Source organism: Mauremys mutica, chromosome 8, assembly GCF_020497125.1.
Source record: "Mauremys mutica isolate MM-2020 ecotype Southern chromosome 8, ASM2049712v1, whole genome shotgun sequence".
Classification (NCBI taxonomy): Eukaryota; Metazoa; Chordata; order Testudines; family Geoemydidae; genus Mauremys; species Mauremys mutica.
This window is the reverse complement of record NC_059079.1, coordinates 6,978,035-6,998,951: the sequence shown is the minus strand read 5'-3', so window position 1 is coordinate 6,998,951 and position 20,917 is coordinate 6,978,035. Positions and strand designations below refer to the sequence as shown.

The window sequence follows — 20,917 nt, the reverse complement described above, 5'->3', positions numbered from 1 at the left end:
ATCAAAACTGGAAAGGAAAAGAGAGAGGTTGGCATGATGAGGTTTAAAATACAGGTTTATACAGGCCAGCTAACACACCAAAGGAAATGAAACAAACATTATTTGGAACTGGCTACTTATGTATCAATATAGATGTCCGGCTTAGGGTTACATACTGGTACCCATCACAGTAATATCTGACGGCCTTCCATCTAAAATTGATAGCAATAGCATGGAGTACTTCTCCTGTGTTGGGGTGAACACTGTGCTTGTGGTATTTCTCTTTATTTGTGTATTTTGTAGGTTTTTTCAAACTATTTTAGGTTGTGATTGGTTGATTTACTGATGATACAGGTTTTATTTCCTATTTCGGGTGGGTGTATGGACAGGTGAGGGTGTCACTGTTCTGCATGTGACCTGTGCTGTGGTGAAAAGGCTCTTTAGAAGAGGGAGGTTTTGCAGTGTCTCTTAAAGATGGTCAGAGTCTGGATTTTCCTGGTCTCATCTGGAAGTTTGTTCCACAGATGGAGCCACTTTGTCCCCAGCTCTCATGCACTCAGTCCTGGCTTTTGTGATCTGAGTTATCCCAGAGGAGGGCAACCTCTTTGTTTTCTATTTGAAGGGTACCAAGTCCTCCAGTGTCCCAGCATTCCATAGGACCGCCTGTCCCAGCTCAACATCACGTGGGACAAAAGGGTGTGTTAAAGGCTCAGATCTGGTTGGAGCATGGGTGTAAGCCACATTTCCTGAATTATCTATAAATTTAGGCTAAGGGGCCAAGATACCTGCTATGCTACGTAGCTATGAGTTCAAACGGCTGGATGGAATTGGCTGTTCATTTTTTTTGTTTATAACAAAATGCTTCCAAAAATGGTTTTGAAAAGGATGGTTCCCCAGCTTAGTGTTGCAACGATGCTTTTTACTACCCCTACAGGATCTCATCTGAATCTGAAACTTTTATTCCTTTCCATTCGATGAGGACTGAGGAGATGGTAAAATGTCAGTTTTCTGGCTCACGGAGCCTATGATGAACAAGACTTTGCATAACATTTGCTTTGCGGCAGTGTTTCTAAGGAGGCATATGTGGGGTTGGGTGGGAGACCAAAGACCTAAAATGGAGAAGGGGGAAAAAAATCTGCTTTAGTGCTTTCAGATGTTTTTGGTGCTGTTACAATTCTAAAGCAACTTCCGCTTCAAAAAAAATTACAAACTGTTAATCCAAAATCAGAGGCTCATGGGAAGCTTTGGTTTCCCAATAAAATGGATGTGGTATTGAAATGTACAAAACAGCTGCTGCATATTGTGCTTTTGGCAGTTCTGTTTCATCAGCATCAACTGCACGTTGGGGCTAGCGCTATGCATTGTACAGGGTGTTATTTTTTAAATGGTTCCATTCCCATTGGCCATAGTAGAACACAAGACTGTAAGTTATTAGAGTCTGTAGTATGATTAGTCCCTGAACGGGTGCAATAGAATAATTCTGAGGCCAACCTGACCCCTTAACTGAAGATAAATTAAATGGGCTAGATCCCCATCTGAGCTATGCTGATTTTACACCATCCTGGGCTCTGGCCCAGTATACCAAGAATGTTCTTCCAGTTCATGGCTGTTTCCTAGCTTTCCTATTATCAGGTTAAGTTATACACTGGAAATTTGGCAAGAGGAAAAGGTGCAGAAACCTGGGATAAGTTGGGGCGGGAAGGGGAACCTGGGTCATTTTTATTTCACATGAAGACCGTGTAAAACTCAGTAGGTTTCCATCCAAAGCCTTCAAACCTCAATATTTTCAGTTGAGTTTCAAAGCCAAATGTGTGAGTGGGGGAGCACGCATGCAAATTTAAACCAGATTAAAAGTTCTTGTTTGAACCCCGCTGAACTATGAAATCACTATGTTTCAGAGCTCTTTTCCAAAGCTTTATTGACCATGGATTAGAGGACTTTATGAGCCATGAATTGCAGGGCTTTTATGGACTGTGGATTAAAAGTCCATCTCCTACATGTCCATGGAAATCTTAGGGTGTTTTTTTAAGCTTCCAATACAGAAACAAAGGAAATGAACAAATGAGAACAATGTTAAAGGAACATCAAAGGTCTGAATTCAACCTATAAAAGCCAGGAAATCCATAATTAATGGTTCCACTAAGGCCTTAAGTCATACAGTATTTCTAGTCTGCTCTGGGGCTGTAGCCACCATCTGAAATAGTCTAATAAAGATGAGTCATCATTTACTGTCATACATTATTATTATTTATTTTAGAGATTATCTCTCTCATTTTATTCTGTCCTGAGAGCTGGGACCAGCTGTAACAGACAAACTGATATTCTCTAGATTTGTATAACATCAGGGTGTTCTGGTAGAAGGTTTCTAGATCTGGAATTCACCTACCCCTGCTTCTCTGACAAAGCCAAGATTTGTTACAAAGCCAAACTATTTCATATGTTGGGGTTGACAAATATAATTTTATTTCCATCAAAAAAATTACAAATGTAACAGTCTCATTCCAAAATGTGTCATGGCTAATTTTGATTATTTTTTAAACAAAAAAACTTAAACAAAATTAAAATGTCCCTTTCTAATGGCAATGCTGGTTGTCAAAAATGAAATGAAAATTGTAATTAGAAATGAAACCAAATGCTTTCATTTCAATTTTCAGAAATCTTCATTTTGTTTTAAATTTGTTGCTTTGCATGAAACATTTTGATTCCACAAAACTACATTTTTGATGAAAAAATGTTGAGCAGTTCAGCTACCTTAGCAGGGATGGGGAGCAGGGAAAGGGGGGGGAGTTTCGGGGGAGCGGGGGCATGGATGGATTGCACTGTATGGGTCACAGCTTCAGTAGGATGGGGAGAGTTTTACTGTTTCCATTGACACTGTCAACTTAGTTTCCTCTTCTAATAGAGATAGTTAATTACTGATTATATGTTTAGGGCAATACATTGAAAGAATAAATAAATGTACATGGCACTATACTGTAGGCGTTTGAATGACAAACAGACCAGGTCCTTGCCCTTAAGGGTTTAGACTCTAAAACCATAAGCAAAAAATACTACAAGACAGTAGAGACTATATATATCGTTGGTTGTTGACATTGTCATTTGAGCACTTTATAGAATAGAAGGGTCTTTAGAAATTCCTTACAGGTAAAGAGGCAGGGAGGTTGGTGAATGGGGGACTATTTCAGGTGCTGAGATAATTTGGAAGAAGGCAGAGAGTCTGGAGGAAGTGAAAGGGACAAATGAGATGGCGAGAAGGAAGGACTGGATAGAGCAGAATGACAGTGAGGGGCAAATCAGTGATTAACAGCCTCACTGAGCCTTGAGCAAGAGATGTTAATGGGGTGGAGGTGTGGAGTGCATTGAAGGTGACTAGAAGCTTCAGCTTCATGCAGAATGAAAAATGGGAGCAAATGTAGAAAATTTTAAGAAGCGGGGAGGAGACTTGGTCAGAGAAGAAGGAAAGGACTAAGTGTTTCTAATGTAGCCATGGAACTGCAGGTCTGTTACTGGCTGAAAATGAAATAAAATCCCACTGTAAATGGGAATGGCATTTCCTTGATAGCCCGTTGGTGAATGTTCAACCCCAGATGAATGCAGTAACATTACAAACATCCATTTCTTTTCGAAGTGACAGCTATTTCAGCCTAAAAACTTTAAGCCAGTGATGAATGAAGAGTGACAATGTGCAATAAACTACCCTAATCGTGCCCACATATAGTGAACCTTATCAGTTGGGCTGGAATTTAAGCCAGTTAGTCTGTTATCCTTTCCTTCAAGACAATGTAGTGATGGAAAACAGAAAGCTGTCCATTTGTACAAACTTTTAATTCTGCTTAACTGCATCTGAAAGGTACATTTCAGTAAATGAATCCAAATTGTTTCCTTTTCACAACACACAGTGCTGAAATATAGTACTTAGCTTCATTAAAGAGAAGGTTGCTTTTCTTTTTAGGAGACCAAGACACTTTTGAAGTCTAACAGGTAAATTGTGGACAGATGACTTTCTTCCATACGGTGGCTTTGAGATTGAAATTTCCATCATTGGGGTTTTGTTTGTATAAAATATTCCATCCGTCTCTCTGTTTAGTGTAGTGAATGCTAAAGGGATGCATAGCCACTGATGGACATTGTGGGCTCCGTTTTCTGTTCCAGCCAATCTATGCTTAACACAGGAAATGGAGAGCGGGTAATGGTGGCTTTATGGTTTGCGTTTCCCCTGTTGTCAGATTGCCTGGAGCCCTGTCTAGACCCCAGCATTAGTTAGAGAGTAGCCTTGGGACTTCTCTGACTTGTGGCCAGTTACCTGTGACTCCAACGAGCTGTTCCAGCAGCCAGGAACAGAGAGGCTTGAGCCAGGCCTGTCAGGTACCCAACACAGGCAGTCAGGACAAGGGTCGGAGCAGGGACAAACCTGAGGCAGGGAGTAGCAGAGGAGTACGTAGTCAGGTTCCAGGCCAGGGCCGATACCAAGGGTCAGATTTCAGGATGTGAGTCACAAGGTGAAGTACAAATCAAGCCGAGGTCAAAGCCAGGAGGTCAGGAGCAAGGAATGGTTGTGGCAGCTACAGGGAATCCACACTGTTGCCTAGACACTTCCTGGAATACCCCGTAGGTTTATATAGGGCGGGGAGCCAATCAGGAGCCATGGGGCTGGTGTCTGTCAGAGATCTTTGAGGCGGGACTTCCTCTGGTCTTGTGTCCACAGCGGGTCATGAGCAGTGGATCGCAAGCTGGTTACAGAATGAAGATGCCAGCTTTTGGGTGCTAGACCCACAGGGCCCTATGATGTCTGCCTTTCCAGCCCATGCCTCCTTCAGGCTCCCTGCACTAAGGAACTGCAAGATGGGGATATAGAGCTGCTACCCTGACCCTGCACCACCTGGAAATTCCCCCTCTACTGAGGCCATGTCACCTCCAGAGCATCATAAAGGGGCAACAAAACTATCTGATCCTCTATCTCACTGCAGTATGTAACCTAAGTAAGTTACTGCAACTTGTGTCCACTTCCTGATTAAATATTAAATACTTCTTCGTCCACTGTTTCCTTCTTCCTTCTCCCCAGATATTTTTTTCTTTTCAGATAACTTTGTGATATCACCGTGATGCATCCATGAGTGCCCTCAAACAAGAAGGAATATTGGCTTGATTTCCTTCTGACTTGTTAGATAACAAGCTTTAATTATTGCTTTTCAACAAATATTCGAGTGACTACAAAATGCAGCCAGTTATTAACTAGTTCAGTGTAAACATCAGCTTCCAAATGTCTCCTGAGTGACTTGGAGATTCTTACTTAAGTATTGTTCTTAAGGAGTTCTTTTTTTTTATGAAATGAAATATGAAGTTCCTGGCCAAATCTTGTTTGCTGTTCTCTCGTGAGTAGTCCCATTGAAATAGTTATGTGGGATTTTGATTGGATGGTATTGCTTTCTTGATTTAAAAGTAAGGAAGTGAGACTTTAAGCATGTGCATACCTCCATTGCACATAATCCCAAGCGCACATGTGCTTAAAGATGTGTCTGTGCTTTATTGGATCAAGCCCTGATTTAGCTTTGGAAAACACAGACTGCTAGGAATCATGTTTACTCTGAGTGGTCCCACCAACTTCATCAGGATGACTCGCAATTAGATCTGGTCGGGAATTTTTCAGTGAATTGTTTTATTGTTGAAAAATGCTGATTGGTCTAAACTGAAATTCATGAAACAGAATCAAGTTTGATGTGAATGCCCAAGTCAAGGGAAAAACAACATCAAGGAAAACAGTTTCAGAACTTTTAAAATGAAAAATGTTTCTTTTCCAGTTCAAAATGACTTTTGGATTAGAAATTTAAGCTAATGAGACTGAAAAAGGATAAAACCAAAGAAATAAAAAGAAAGAAATTAATAGTCAGAGAATTAAAGGCCAGAAGGGACCACCAGAGCATGTAGTCTGACCTCCAGCACCCGCACACTAAACCCAACAACCAAAATTAGACCAAAGTATTACAGTCCAGAGGAGACTAAACAATCAAGTGTCACAAGCAGAGAATAGGAGAGACTGATATATACCAGTGACCAAGGCCCCACTGTGACCTAATTGATTGAGTGAGATATACCTAGATGTCCTTGGCAAGTGATCCATACCCCACATTGCAGAAGAAGGTGAAAAACCTGCAGAGTCACTGCCAGTCTGGCCTGGGGGAAAAAGAATTCCTGGCTCCATATATGGCAATCAGTTAGACTGTGAGCATGTGAGCAAGAAACGGCCAGTCAAGCACCCGAGGGAGCGAATACTCTGTGCCATCTCAGAACACTGGCCATCCCCATCCAATGTCCCATCTCCCCCCATGGCCATTCCTGAAGCTACTCATGTAAGAGACCAATAGGAGAGAGAGAATACTTGGGGGGATCCCTTCCTGACCCTTGCAGGAGACTGGCTGAAGCCCTGAATCATGAAAATTTTAGATACATAAGACATAAACTAGAAGGAACACCGAGGGATGCCCCCTCCCATCACAAACAACCCTGTCATACAATGCCACTCATAAATTGGTCCAGCTTTCTCTTAAAACTAATTAACTTGCTTGCCCCCACAACTTCTATTGGACAAGGAAAAAAACGTTTTGAAATAATCTAAACAAAACATTTCCATTGATCCAAACTAAAAGAAAAAATCAGTTTTTCAGTTCATGAATAAGGCTAAGATTTAGTCACGGGTATTTTTAGTAAAAGTTGTGGACAGGTCACAGGCAATAAACAAATTCATGGCCCATGGCCTGTCCATGACTTGTACTCTATACCCCTGACTAAATCCTGGGTTCTCTGTGGGTGGAGCTCTGGAGGGGTGGCTCTGTGGGTACTCTGGAGGGGGGGCTCCAGGGAGCCGCGGGTGCTTTGGGGCAGGAGGTGGCCCGGGGGCACTACGGGTGCTGGGGGGGGTAGCCCGGGATCGCTGCTGGTGCTGGGGGTGGTGGTGGCCTGTGGCACGGGACCACCACTAGTGCTCCAGGGGGCGGGGGTGCCAGTGTGTGGCCCAGGACCATTGTCGCTGCTGATGGGGACAGCAGCACACCTTCCCGGACCACCACTGGTGCTCCGGGGGGTGGGGGAGTGGCAGAACGCGTCCCAGGACCATCACTGCTGCTGCGGAGGGCGGGCACATAGTGGCCTGAGACTGCTCCAGCAGCAGCCAGTGTGGCTGGCCCGGAGGCTACCCGAGGTGCTTAGGCAGCTCTGGTATTAGTCGAACCTGCTGCTGCAGAAGACATGGAGGTCCCAGAAAGTCACAGAATCTGTGACCTCCATGACAGACTCGCAGCCTTATTCATGAATCATTTTCAGCTTTTCACTTTTTGTCCTGAGTCAAGAAGGGAAAACAAATTTGAACTCTCAAAAATATTGATGGAACAGGAAAATCTTTTCCCGCCTTGCTCTACTCACAGTAGTGATATTATCCTGCTGCTTCTGAGTCACACAGCAGACAGCAAACCCTTTAATGGCCCCTTAATGTTTGTTAGTCACTTGAGTTTTTCAGGTGAAAGGTGTTATGTAAAAGCATTCATTTTTATTAGTTATTATCTTTTATTTATCAATCAGAATATAATCCCCAATCAGGACCAGGAGTCAATCATCTATTATTTTTATGAGAAACTAATTAGTCATGTGTACCAAGTTCCTTTCTAGATACAGTAATTCATAATTATACTTGATAATATCAAAATATTTGTACTTTGAAAATGTCTGGGGGGATTATCCAAAGCATTGGTGGTAAAACTCTGTTGAAGTTGGTGGTAAAACTCCTTTACTTCAGTGGCAGTACTGTTAGGCCAACAGTGAGTATGTTTGAAAATCCCTCTTGTGTTCCATGTTCTGTGTTTATGGCCATATCCCGAATGTTCAAAGAGTTGTGAACTTTGCTTAATTTTTTTTAAATAGTTAATGTGGGTTCTTTTCATTGCCCTTCTGGTTTCTGAGCCATCAGGGTGCATTTTGGCCACATTTTCAAACTGGTCTCTGCAACTATGGAAACTTACTTTATTTAAGATGAAAGATGGTCCATTGGTCATGGCAGTAGACCCGCATTCAGTTCCCTGTTCTGCTGCAGACTTCTTGCATGACCTGCATGTGTCACTTAGTTTCCCAGTTGCCTAGCTGCCAAACATGAGACTAGCACTGCACTGCCTCAGAGAGGTGTTTTGTGGATAAATATATTAAAGACCATGAGGTGCCGAGCGACAGTAGTGAAGGCGCTGGGATGTAGGTGCTTCAGATAGATAAATTCTCATGTGATCACCTGACTTCTAGGCACTGAGGCTTTACATCAAATATCAGGAGAACTCACCCTAAAATCATATGAGTTGGCAGCCTTAATACAAGAGCCTTTTAACATAGATTAATAGAAATGTCAGGCTGGAAGGGGCCTCGAGAAGTCATTAAGTCCAGCCTCCTGTCATGAGGCAGAACCAAGTAAACCTAAACCATCTCTGACAGGTGTTTGTCCAACTTGTTCTTAAAAACCTCCAGTGATGGCGATTCCAACCTCCCTCGGAAGCCTGTTCCAGAGCTTAACTCCCCTTAGAGTTAAAATGTTTTTCCTAATATCTAACATAATCTCCCTTGCTCCAGATTAAGCCTGTTACTTCTTGTCCTTCCTTCGGTAGACAAAGAGAAAAGTGATCACAGTCCTCTTTGTAACAGCACATTTGAAGACTGTTATCAGGTCCCTCCTCAGTCGTCTTTTCTCAAGACTAAACATGCCCAGTTTTATTAACCATTCCTCAGAGGTTAGGGGTTTTTTGTGCTCTCCTCTGGATTCTCTCCAATTTGTCCTCATCCTTTCCTAAAGCATGGTGCCCTGAATTGAACACGCTACTCCAGCTGAGACCACCCCTGTGTCGAGTAGAGCAGGACAACGACCTCCCGTGTCTTCCATACAATACTTCTGTTAATACACCCCAGATTGATATTAGTCTTTTTCTCAGCTGCAGCACATTACTGATCATATTCAGTCTGTGATCCACTATTACCCCCAAATCCTTTTCAGTAGTAGTAGCCAGTTATTCCCTTTTGTGTAGCTGTGCATTTGAGTTCCTTAAGTATTGTGCACTTGTCTTTACTGCATTTCACCATGTAGACTGTTGTCAGAGGAACACATTCTTGTCTCAATTACCAGGATGCAATCCCACTATTTATTATTATTATTATTATTATTACTATCATCATCATCAGAGTGCCTAGGAGCCCTAATCATGGATCTAGACCCCCCAATGTTCTAGGTGCTGTGCAAACAGAGAACAAAAGGACAATCTATGCCACAGGGACAGTACCGTTTAAGTATAAAATGAGACAAGTCAATGAAGTTGCATTGGCATAACTGAAAGCAGGATTGGGCCCAATAGCTGTGCTTGATATTTACTGTATCCTGGTAAAAGTGATGGGTGTATAGAATCTTTGCAGAAGTTGAATAATGGCATAGCATAACTCAGCGCAATATGAATAATAGGCAAATCTTTTTACTGTAGCCTGTGATACGGTGTTGACATAGTTTCTTTCCTGGTTTTTATTAGTGCTTCTTGGATTAGCAGGTTGGTCAAAGTGCACACAGTGTATTAATTAAGACAGTAAAACATGTGTTCAGTTTAGAATTCTGTCATGCATCACAACAAGATATGGAAAACTTTGACACGTGTCTTAAACTCTAGCATGATCACGCTAATACACCAAATTTGGCAGGGGTAATAACGTCTTTCACCTTATAAAACTACAAGGTTCATTTGTTATTCTCCGGACATATCTAAAGAGATGCACAGCCATGATTTCATATGATAAACAGGCTATGGGTCCAAAGCTACTTTTTGTTCATTCTGTTAGTTTCACTGGGCTTATGTTTCCTAATGTTCTTGAGAAACTTGCATTGCTGAAATGTGATCAAAGAAATACGCCGAGCTATCAACTTTTTATTTAAAAAAAAAATCTAAAGAAAACTCTCATTGTTTTTTATTTGTCATCATTTAAGAGATTTACATCACTTTGATAACCATGGAGTATATGGTGCAGTATCTACACTTAGAGACAAAGTTTCTTTCTTTCTTTCTTTCTGATAGTGCGCACATCTGCCCAAAGAATCAGAGGGGTGACCTCATGTCCCCCACCCCACATCAACCAGTTGAGTGTTGCAGGTGAGGGAGGAACAGGCTGTATCGCCATTGGGCAGAGCTGTTCCTTGAAGCCACAATACAGTCCTAAGTAACTAGCCCAAGGTTACCAGGTGCATAAATCAGAGGCAGGAATAGAACCCAAAAGTTCCAACTCCCAGTCTCCCACTCTAACCACTAGATGTCACTTCTGTGTACAGTGGCCACTTATAAGAGGCAATATCAAGCAGATTTCATAAAATGTACCTTCCATCAAAAAGGACATTTTATGGTTCTCCATAATAGGAAATAGGGCAGGCTACAGAAGTACAAATTTCCTACAAAAATAATTCTCCAAAAGTCCATGGATGATTTTGCTATTCATGACAGGTTTCAGAGTAGCAGCAGTGTCAATGTGTATCCGAAAAAGAACAGGAGTACTCGTGGCACCTTAGAGACTAACACATTTATTTGAGCATCAGCTTTGGTGGGCTACAGCCCACTTCATCAGATGCATAGAATGGAACATAGTAAGAAGATATATAGATACATATAGAGAACATGAAAAAGTGGAAGTAGCCATAGCAACGGTAAGAGGCTAATTAATCATCTTAAGTAATTACTCTCTTACCGTTGCTATGGCTACTTCCACTTTTTCATGTTCTCTGTATGTATCTATATATCTTCTTACTATGTTCCATTCTATGCATCTGATGAAGTGGGCTGTAGCCCACCAAAGCTGATGCTCAAATAAATGTGTTAGTCTCGAAGGTGCCACGAGTACTCCTGTTCTTTTAGCTATTCATGTTTTGGTCAAGTGCACACACATTGTGCTTTCAGATCTGTCTACAGAACTGTCACTGACTTGACTGGCATTTCTGCATAGCTCTCTGAGGGCAGAAATTAGCCTACACAACTGTCTGGCTTTCAGGAGCATGAAGAAACAGGCAACACATTTTGTATTCTCTTCACTGCTTTCAGCAATAAACTACCTTAAGCAAAGCTTCTTTTTTTTCTCCAAAATGAGACAAATAAACATCTAGAATTGAACATTTGTGTCTTGCTGGTAGAGGATTTTGAGCAGTCTCTGAATCTAAATTCTGCATTTGTTACTGGTTAAATATTTCCAGCTAGGTGAATGAGTGAAACTAATCAAGCTAGAGGCCAGATCTGCAAAGATTTTTGTACGTATAGTTACTCTCTACTCAGGAATCCAAGAACATTTTCCCTTCCTTTCTTCTCGGTGTGCTAATAGGAATGAAAATGCAGACACACAATTTGGTATGGACCCTATACAGAAATATCTCTTTCATTTCTGTTTTCTAGTACTTGCATGGCATCTATTGTTTAAGAAGGGAGGGATAGCTCAGTGGTTTGAGCATTAGCCTGGTAAACCCAGGGTTGTGAATTCAATCCTTGAGGGGGCCACTTAGGGATCTGGGGCAAAATTAGTACTTGGTCCTGTTAGTGAAGGCAGGGGGCAGGACTCCATGACCTTTCAGGGTCCCCTCCAGTTCTAGGAGATAGGATATCTCCATTAATTACTTGGGGGGGGAGGATAGCTCAGTGGTTTGAGCCTTGGCCTGCTAAACTGAGGGTTGTGAGCTCAATCCTTGAGGGGGCCATTTGGGGATTGGTCTTGCTTTGAGCAAGGAGTTGGACTAGATGACCTCCTGAGGTCCCTTCCAACCCTAATAATCTATGATACATATACATAATGTTGAGAGTTTCTTTGCTTGAAGTATAACCCTGCTGCAACTGTCTTTTGTCAGGTCTGTCTGGCATGGGGTAAATGAAGTGTTTGGTTCAGATTTGGTTGTAAGAACTGGTAGCTGCCAAGCTATAACAATCATATCCCTTACACTAAATTAGGCGGTGCGCATGCCCCCAGACTGCATAGTAGAATTCTACTTACAGGATGGTCTTGAGGTTAAGGCATGGGACTGCCAACTGGGCTCAGGTCCTGACTCTGCTGGATTTATTCTGTGTCCTTGGGCAAAATGTTTAATTTCTCTCTGCCTCCATTCCCCATCTTTTGTTTGTATTTTGTATTTCTCTCGCCCACCCTTTTTCTGTCTTGCCTGCTCAGGCCCTGATCCTGCAAAGACTTACACGAGGGCTGGCACTTGTATAAGCTTTTGAAGGATCAGGGCTTTGGGGCAGCGAACTGTTTGGGGAAGGGACTAGGGGTACGTGTAGCACCTAACACAGTGGTTCAGAGTTAGCTCAGGTATGTCTACAGATGCTGCAATCACACCTCCTGCCTGCAGAGTAGAGATACTCTAAGGATCTGGGCCTTGATGTCTGTGAACAGTGTCCTACAGGCACCTAGAACAGAGGACCAATTAGCAGAATCCTCTGTTATCTGTTGTGTTACTTTTTTTTCAGAGCCTTGTAAGGTACTAGAAATGGAAAAGAAATTTGATTTTTACGTACATACTTTTTAATGTTTGATCTGTTGGTCACAATTCTGCTAAATTAGGATGTGTTCCAGACACGGGATTCATACCCCAAACTCCACTGGAGGTCATGGGAGTTTTGGGCTCAGGATTGGACCCTTGCACAAAAAAAGTCTGGAGAAAAATATGGGATTTTCCATTGAACAGGTTGCTACTAAGTGGGCTTGACTCTCTCTGTGTAAATGCAAGGATTTTTTGCAGGCTATTTTTAGCCTATTCCAGGAACAGATCCCTATGAGGTCTGGTATACAAGAACTTTTCTGTGAGGTTTCCGAACACTTGTGATTCTATGTTGTGAGAACAGACCATTTATGTTTAACCAGAGCATATGTTCCTTCAGCTACTCAAAGGAACGGCAGGCCGTGCACATGATCCATGCTCATGTTTATTGTTGCCTGTGAACAACCATGTGCAGCAAACAGACTCTGGAGGAAAGCTTGTTAGCAGATGTCCTGATGGCCCTTCCAATTTATAAATATGAGCCTCTACATTTATGTTTTCCATAGTCAGAGCTTTCACTTGCCAGATGTTCCCACGGCTGGGTCCTTGAAGTCTTTAACTATGAGGATGCATGGCATAGCGTCTATTTCATCGAAAAGAAAAGAAAATCAGATTGCTGTCTCCTATCAAACAGCTGCGGGGGGGGTGGGGGGGGGAATCCACTCTTTACACTAAACTGGCTTTTCATATCCTGAATCTGAGATGCACTTTATACAGCTCTGTAAAATTCTGTGGATCCTACAAAGCTGAATAAAAGTGTATCTCAGATTTAGGTGCATCTCAAATAAACACACTCACCTGGGCATCTTTTTTAAAAAAAAAATTGACAGGCTATTAAAATACAAGTAAACAATAGTGTTTTCACCCTGATGGTGATGCTAATTTTACAAGGCTTGATTTAAGTTCGCATTTCATTTAGATTGAGCACGTGCTTTATTATTTTCAGATGCATTTCTTAAGATAAATAGTGGTGAATGGAGTTAAACCAGGGATGAATTCAACCCAATATCTATCAATTAAATACAAAATGGATAATAGGACCAGAATCAGCTTGGAATTCAAGCATCCCAAACTCCAAGCCCCCATGTTAAAAAAGGGTTTTGTCACCTCCGCCATAGAATTCCCCCTTCTCCAAACATTAGAGATCTCTCTGTGGGTTACGCACTTGGGAACATTTTCACTGACCCGGGTGGCCAAGGGCAGAACAAGAACCACAGAGAATTATGCCCATGATGTTCACCCATGAAATGAGCAATTTGAGAAAACTGGGAGCAAAGACTGTTTCACTGGAAGCAGCTCAGTAACTATGGGGCCAAGTACAGTGCTGCCACCAGGAAGCATTGCAAACTTGTGCAAACTGTCTGGACGGGTTCACAAAAAGCTTAGATATGGTTCCAGGGAGACACTTAAGTCATTTCCAGATAGGGTCCTAATTAATATGTATCACAGGGAAACCCTGATTAGCTAGCGGGATTTTAAGCATTGCTGCCTGTCAAAGATCTTTGTACAAGTAAGTCCTGCCATGTCCAGGACTTCCAAGGATATTTTACTTTGCTCTGGAAATGTTTTGAGATGGGAACTGGTTCTACTATAGTTGCTTTGTAAGACATAGGAACTTGCTGGAGGATTCTCTGCACCTTGAGGTCTTTAAACCACAATTTGAGGACTTCAGTAACTCAGACGTAGGTTAGGGGGTTGTTACTGGAGTGGGTGGGTGAGATTCTGTGGCCTGCGTTGTGCAGGAGGTCAGACTAGATGATCATAATGGTCCCTTCTGACCTTAAAGTCTATGAGTCTATAAGTAGCATGTGTTTTGTGAGCAACCAAAGGCGTAATGACCTTCACATTTTAAACTGGCAAATAGACAACCTGAAACTTTTCCCCCCAAACCTCAGATCCTCAAGTTCAGGGAAAGTCAAAACAGCTTTCACTTTTTTCCAAGCTTATAATTTACCTAAATTCAGCATTGCTCAGACATAGTAGGTTCAAGGATCTGACCTGAACTTGAAGTTATTAGCCTAATGTTCTGTTTGAGAGACTGTTGGGCGGCGTGGGGAATAGAGACAGAGGACAGAGTCCAATGAATAACAGAAAGCAATTTGGGGATAAGACCAGGCAGAGAAAAAAACAACTGTACAGAGATGGAATAAGGTGCAGAGAGGAGGGAAAAAAGAAAATAAATATCTTAAAGGGTTTAACAATAGAGTCAAATATATATGTGTATTCCTCATGCGTATCTAAATATGCATGGTTAAGCCTATGCATCTGCAAATAATATTGATAATATAATATAATATCCCAAACAAACACGTGAATAAGCATAGGAGAGAGTAGGGCTATCTATTCTGTTTCTGATTTAACTGTAGGTTGAGCCCAAGACACACAAAGCTGGATCACACCATGGACCACCACAAGATTGGGGTGTTCGGATGTGGGCGTTCTGGCTCGGACCATTTGTAGAAAGTGGATAAAAGAAATGGATTCAGATTTCAAACAACACAACATTTGGGGAGGAGGGTTTGACACAACCTGATTTAAAGCTTCATCACATGAAAACCCGTTTCTTATACTGGGCACATGCTGCAGACCAGCCAATTGCTGGGAGCCTTGAATGAGCACGATATGGGCCAGATTTTTCCTAATTCTCTGGGCATCTTTGCCTGCATAGCTTGTGTACTCACTTACCACGATTGTGCTGATTATCACAGGAAGTGTGTGCAGGGTTGACCAGTTAGACAAGCATGTGGTCATTTGCATGCACAGTTACCATGGTTGTGTATGCAGCTGCATAAACTGCATGCAGAATTGAGAGATGCATTTTTGCACATCCACGTGTGTGCACAGAATGATCATATGGACCTTTATGAGCCAATATTACCAACCCAGCAACTTTACTGAACACATTTTGGCTTGGCTGTCTCCATAGAACTGGTCAAACAAACAGTTCCAAAGTATTCGATCTCAGCAAGAACTGGGTTTCCTGTAAAAACTGGGATGGATTTTCTAGGTTCTGTGGCCATGAAGGCCCTGCTCCTCACTGATTTCAGTGGAAATTAGGAGCCGAATTACTTTTGAGGATCTGGCAGAGTCCTAATATGAAATCACAAGGGATCTTCTGAGGGTCTTAGAGGACCATCCAAGCATTTCTAAGGAGGGCAAAGGGAGAACTAAAGTTGTCATCTCCTGTATCTGGACCACCCAAACACTAGCCAACAAATCATGGTATTTTTCAGCTACGATATCTTGACTTATTGTTCACAGGGATTTTAAAGAATTTCATTTCATTTCTTTCTTAGGTTTTTTTTTCCTAGGGATGACATGTCGTTTCCTGACAGGCTGCTTTTAATAAGGTTGAAATCTTTGTTGTTGCCAAATCCAAGAGGAATAGAACATCTTTAAGTCATTAGATGGGAATGGGGTAATCACTCAGAGGGTGCGCTTCAAAGGTTATTAGTTTTTACAGTGTGTTCACTATTCTGCAGTTGTCTGAAAAATAACATAGGTACCAATTCTGCCTCTGACCCATTCATGGTACAGTGGGCACAGTATTTGTATGCAGACTAATTGAAGGATTTTCCTGACGTATTTTGGCACTTGAGGTTAAATAGGAACCTGTATGGTATTAGTTAGGGGTGGAAATACATGTTAGCAAGAAATAAGAGCCCTCCCGCTCTCAAACTTTCACCCAAAAAACCAATAAAGACAAAATCGAACCCCTTCTCTGGCTTGGAGGATGGGCCATTTATGCACTTTGGGAATTACCTGAAACAAAGGGCATAATTCCACCCTCGTTGGAGTGAGTGCAACTCTGCTTTCTTCCGTGATTTGCTCCAGAACTGAATGTGGCCACAGAAGTAAAAAAATACATCAAGAAAGTCTGTTCCGAAGGAATTTTCCATATAACCTTGGCAGCTGGATAGTCCAAATCTGAGAGACCCTGCAAAATGTTTGTGCTAGAATAGTGTTATTAAGATCCCACTGAAGATCAGATTGTGCTAGGGACTGTACACATATAGATAATCCCTGCCCTAAAAAGTTAACAGTCTCATTAGAAAAAGTGGAAACGGAAGCAAAATGACTTGGCCAAGGTCACTGTAAATCAGTGGCAGAGTCAATCATAGACCCAGGTCTCCTCACTCCCAGTCCTTTTCCCCAGCCACTGAACTATAAGGGACTGAGGTAAGCATCTGAAATGTTGACATCTGATTGGTCTCTCACTTCCACCAGCTGCACACCAGCATCACTTCATTGGAATTACTCCTGCTTACACAGCCACAAGTGAAAGGAGACTCAAGTCTCAGCCACTAGGGATTCACACATCAGATGGCACAGCCACATGTGTGAAGAGGATCAAGCCTGAACTCCTAGAGGTTCACATAGCAATAGTTTTTGTCAGACATGGGCAATCTCCTGTGTTGTTAATAATTATCATTGTCATTACTTCTGATCCTAAAGAAATGCTGTCTGAATAATGCTTCTTCTGGGAGTACATAAGAACGGCCATACTGTGTCAGAACAAAGGTCCATCCAGCCCAATATCCTGTCTACCGACAGTGGCCAATGCCAGGTGTCCCAGAGGGAGTGAACCGAACAGGTAATGATCAAGTGATCTCTCTCCTGCCATCCATCTCCATCCTCTGACAAACAGAAGCTAGGGACACCCTTCCTTACCCATCCTGGCTAATAGCCATTTATGGACTTAACCTCCATGAATTTATGCAGTTCTCTTTTAAACCCTTTAATAGTCTTGGCCTTCACAACCTCCTCAGGCAGGGAGTTCCACAGGTTGACTGTGCGCTGTGTGAAGAAGAACTTTCTTTTATTTGTTTTAAACCTACTGCCCATTAATTTCATTTGGTGACCCCTAGTTCTTATATTATGGGAACAAGTAAATAACTTTTCCTTATTCACTTTCTCCACACCACTCATGATTTTATACACCTCCATCATATCCCCCCTTAGTCTCCTCTTTTCCAAGCTGAAAAGTCCTAGCCTCTTTAATCTCTCCTCATATGGGACCCATTCCAAACCCCTAATCACTTTAGTTGCCCTTCTTTGAACCTTTTTTAATGCCAGTATATCTTTTTTGAGATGAGGAAACCACATCTGTACGCAGTATTCAAGATGTGGGCATAGCATGGATTTATATAAGGGCAATAAGATATTCTCCGTCTTCTTCTCTATCCCCTTTTTGAATGATTCCTAACATCCTGTTTACTTTTTTGACTGCTGCTGCACACTGCGTGGACGTTTGTTATCTTAAATTTAGCACAATACTTTATCTTGTAGAGGAGCTTTCATACAAACATTATTCCCCCAAACCCTTGATATGCTGCAGTATAAAGCTCAAGCTGAAAAGCGGAAGGAGAAGGAAATGAAGAGGTTAAAAACAAGGCAGAAAGGAAAGGTGGTAGGATTTGCAAAGGAGAAGACTCTTGCGCCACCTTTAAGGTTTCCACAACAGAAGAAGAGGGCTCCAAATGTTTATCCAAACCGCTTGGGTCTGGAAACCTTTCACTACTTCCAACTTATGCTTGGGGCAGGAGTTCCCCAAGGCCCTTTCTGGCGGTGTTTTCACATGCCTGGCCCTGGCTGGAACCTGGCAGTGCAAAAGCAGCACAAACTAGAGGAAAAGGAGTAACAAGGAAGGATGTTTGTTTTTTCCTTGGGTCATTTGGGGGCAAAGCTCTTGGTCAGTTCTTATTTTATCCAAATTCTTTAACGTGTGGCTCTAAGCCTTTTTGATTGGGAAGCCCTAGTGTTACACTGGTGAAAGGACAGCCCCAGCCTGTCCCTGCAGCCCAGAGACCGCATCCCAGAGCAGCTGGCATGTCTCTATTTTTTCTCTCCATTCATCTTTTTCTTCTAGCTTCCTTCTGCTTTCTGTTCGCCCCCGCCCCCCGCCGCCCGACTTTTGTTCCCCTCCTCTTGTTGTTCCCTTTGCCTCCCAGCCCCGCACAGCCAGAGGTGGCACCAGACCCTTGCTGTAACCGCTGACCTAAGCTCAGGACACCAAGTTGCTTCCTGAGGCTGCAGCCCTGAATACACCTGCGGTTCCTATGGCCTAGCTGTGTTAGCAAGCTCTGCGCAAGCAGAGAGGGAAGGTGGGTTACAGTGAACTGCCACTCACTGCAGAATCAGCAGCTTTCCCCCACCCTCTGGACGAGTCTGCTGCCCCCCATCTTACAAAACACTGGTTAACCCACCTCGAAGAGCCAGGTCCCTATTGATTTGCTGTAAAAACTAGGCTCTAGCAGTCCTGCCCCAACTGTGAGCTCAACTGTTGGAAAGTTGGTGAAAGTTCACAAGTGTTACTATAGCTTCTAGCGGAAGATTTGGCAGGAGCTGCTAATGTTGGCCTAATTTCCCATCACACACTGGATACTAGCAAACGAGGCTTAGTTGTTTGGTTTCTATCTGATAGCACTTTGATGAGCATGGAATTTTAATGGCAGTACGCAGCCACCGCCTCATTACATCCTGTCAGACACATGCCGACCAAGTGTCCCGGAGTGCTGAAACACTTGTCCGCAGCCTCCTGTTCTTTCAAAGCTGTCTTCTCTTGAAGAGCCCCCTCTCTCCCTCCCAGAGATAAACGGCAATGACTGCGGCCGATAACGAAGTGCAGGACTGGTGGAATAAATAGATGGCTCTCAGTGGTGTTGTACTGCCCTCTGCTTCGGCATGTGTGTCACATATTCAGAGGTTCCTGCATCAAGGGCAGAAATTGTGCGTTGACAATTTCTCACATAGTGTTTGATCAAGGCTGGATCAGAGCTCCATGATTCTTTTCCGATGGTTTCCAGTAGAGTCTTGTCCAAAGAGCGCTCTTACCCTCGGCTAAGATTTTCAAGATGTAGCTGTTCAGAACTTAGGACAATAGTGCTGCTGCATCCATTGCTCTTGTATCATTCGCTCTGCCCTGCGACACAGCATTGCTCCTTAGGAATGAAAGCACAAAGCAAAGTTGACTGAGATATGGAAACTGTCCATGGATCTGGTCTCCAAAGACCCTAGGCATGAATAGAGACCAATAGACATCTCTTCTAGTCAATGTCAGTAGTAAGCCCTTTATCTTCTCTGTAGGCCACCAACAAGAGGACAACATTGCTTCCTCATTCAGACACACAGAGCGAGGTCATAATGTCATCACTAATGAATAGTTGCCTCTCCAGACCAAAAAGGACCATCACTGATATCCTTAAGGAGATACAAATGATTTTCTATTAACTGAACCCTGCAAAGGGAGCTGTGTACTGGCCCTGATGCAGCAAAGCACCTAAGTGCTTAATTTTAAGTGTGTTAATATTGGCTTCCAGTGACCTACTCGTGTACGTACAATTACGGACGTGTTTAGAGTGCTCAGCACCTTGCAGGACTGGACTTTTGGGCTGACAGTATGGAGACTGCAACACAGTGTTTCGAGAGAAGACATGTAAAGTATGGAAAACAGTGGGGTAGATCTTTGATCTCCAAAAGGGTGGCCTACTGCTCCCCACCAAGCAAAATAAAAAAAAATCGCCTTACATTTTGACCTATTCTATTTTTTCCAGAACAAAATCTTTCAAAGACTAATACACATTCTGTAGGTTAAACACATTTGTGTGTCTTTGTGAGTTATAGATTCATAGATTTTAAGACCAAAAGGGAATATTAGATGGTCTGACCTCCTGTATAACACAGGCCAGCATCTTCACCCAGCTACTCCTCCATTGAGCCCAATAACTTGTGTTTGATGAAAGCCTATATCCCAGAAAGGCATCCAAGTCTTGACTTCAAGAGACGGAGAATCCATCACTTCCCTCAGTACTTTGTTCCAATGGCTAATCACATTCTCTGTTAAAGAAATTGTGCCTTATTTCTGATTTGAATTTGTCTGGCTTTAACTTCCAGTCATTGCTTCGCATTATGCCTTTTTCTGCTAGATTAAACAGCCCTTTAGTACCCAATATATTCTCCCCACGAAGTTATAAAACTTCTAACAAGCCTAACAGTCATCATACTGCATGTGGCTGGTTCTAGGGACCTGTGAATCTTATTTACTAATCTTTAGTGACATGCATAACGGTCTGATTAGATCCCAGAGAAACAGCCTTTTTTTAAAGAAAAAGAGGACATTATTACTGATCTTAGATCTGAAAAAGCCACCAGGAAAATAATCTGATTGACTCTTCCCACATCTGTGGATAAAAAACAAAACAAAAGCTCAATAATGGTTAAATTTGTTTTGAAAATTAAATAGGAAGCACATGCTGAAAATCATTTCAATAAAAAAAAAAAGACTAACCCCGAATCACAAATTTGAACCCGGCATTATTTTATGGAGACTTTTGAATTTACCAGCTCTTTGGTCTTTTATGGCAAACTCTA

The 20,917-nt window shown here is 42.4% G+C and overlaps 1 protein-coding gene across 4 annotated transcripts in view; it reads left to right on the top strand.

The window, feature by feature from the left end:
- Positions 1–20,917, top strand: part of TRABD2B (TraB domain containing 2B) — a 388,416-nt gene that overhangs the window by 363,911 nt on the left and 3,588 nt on the right. The window lies entirely within an intron of this gene.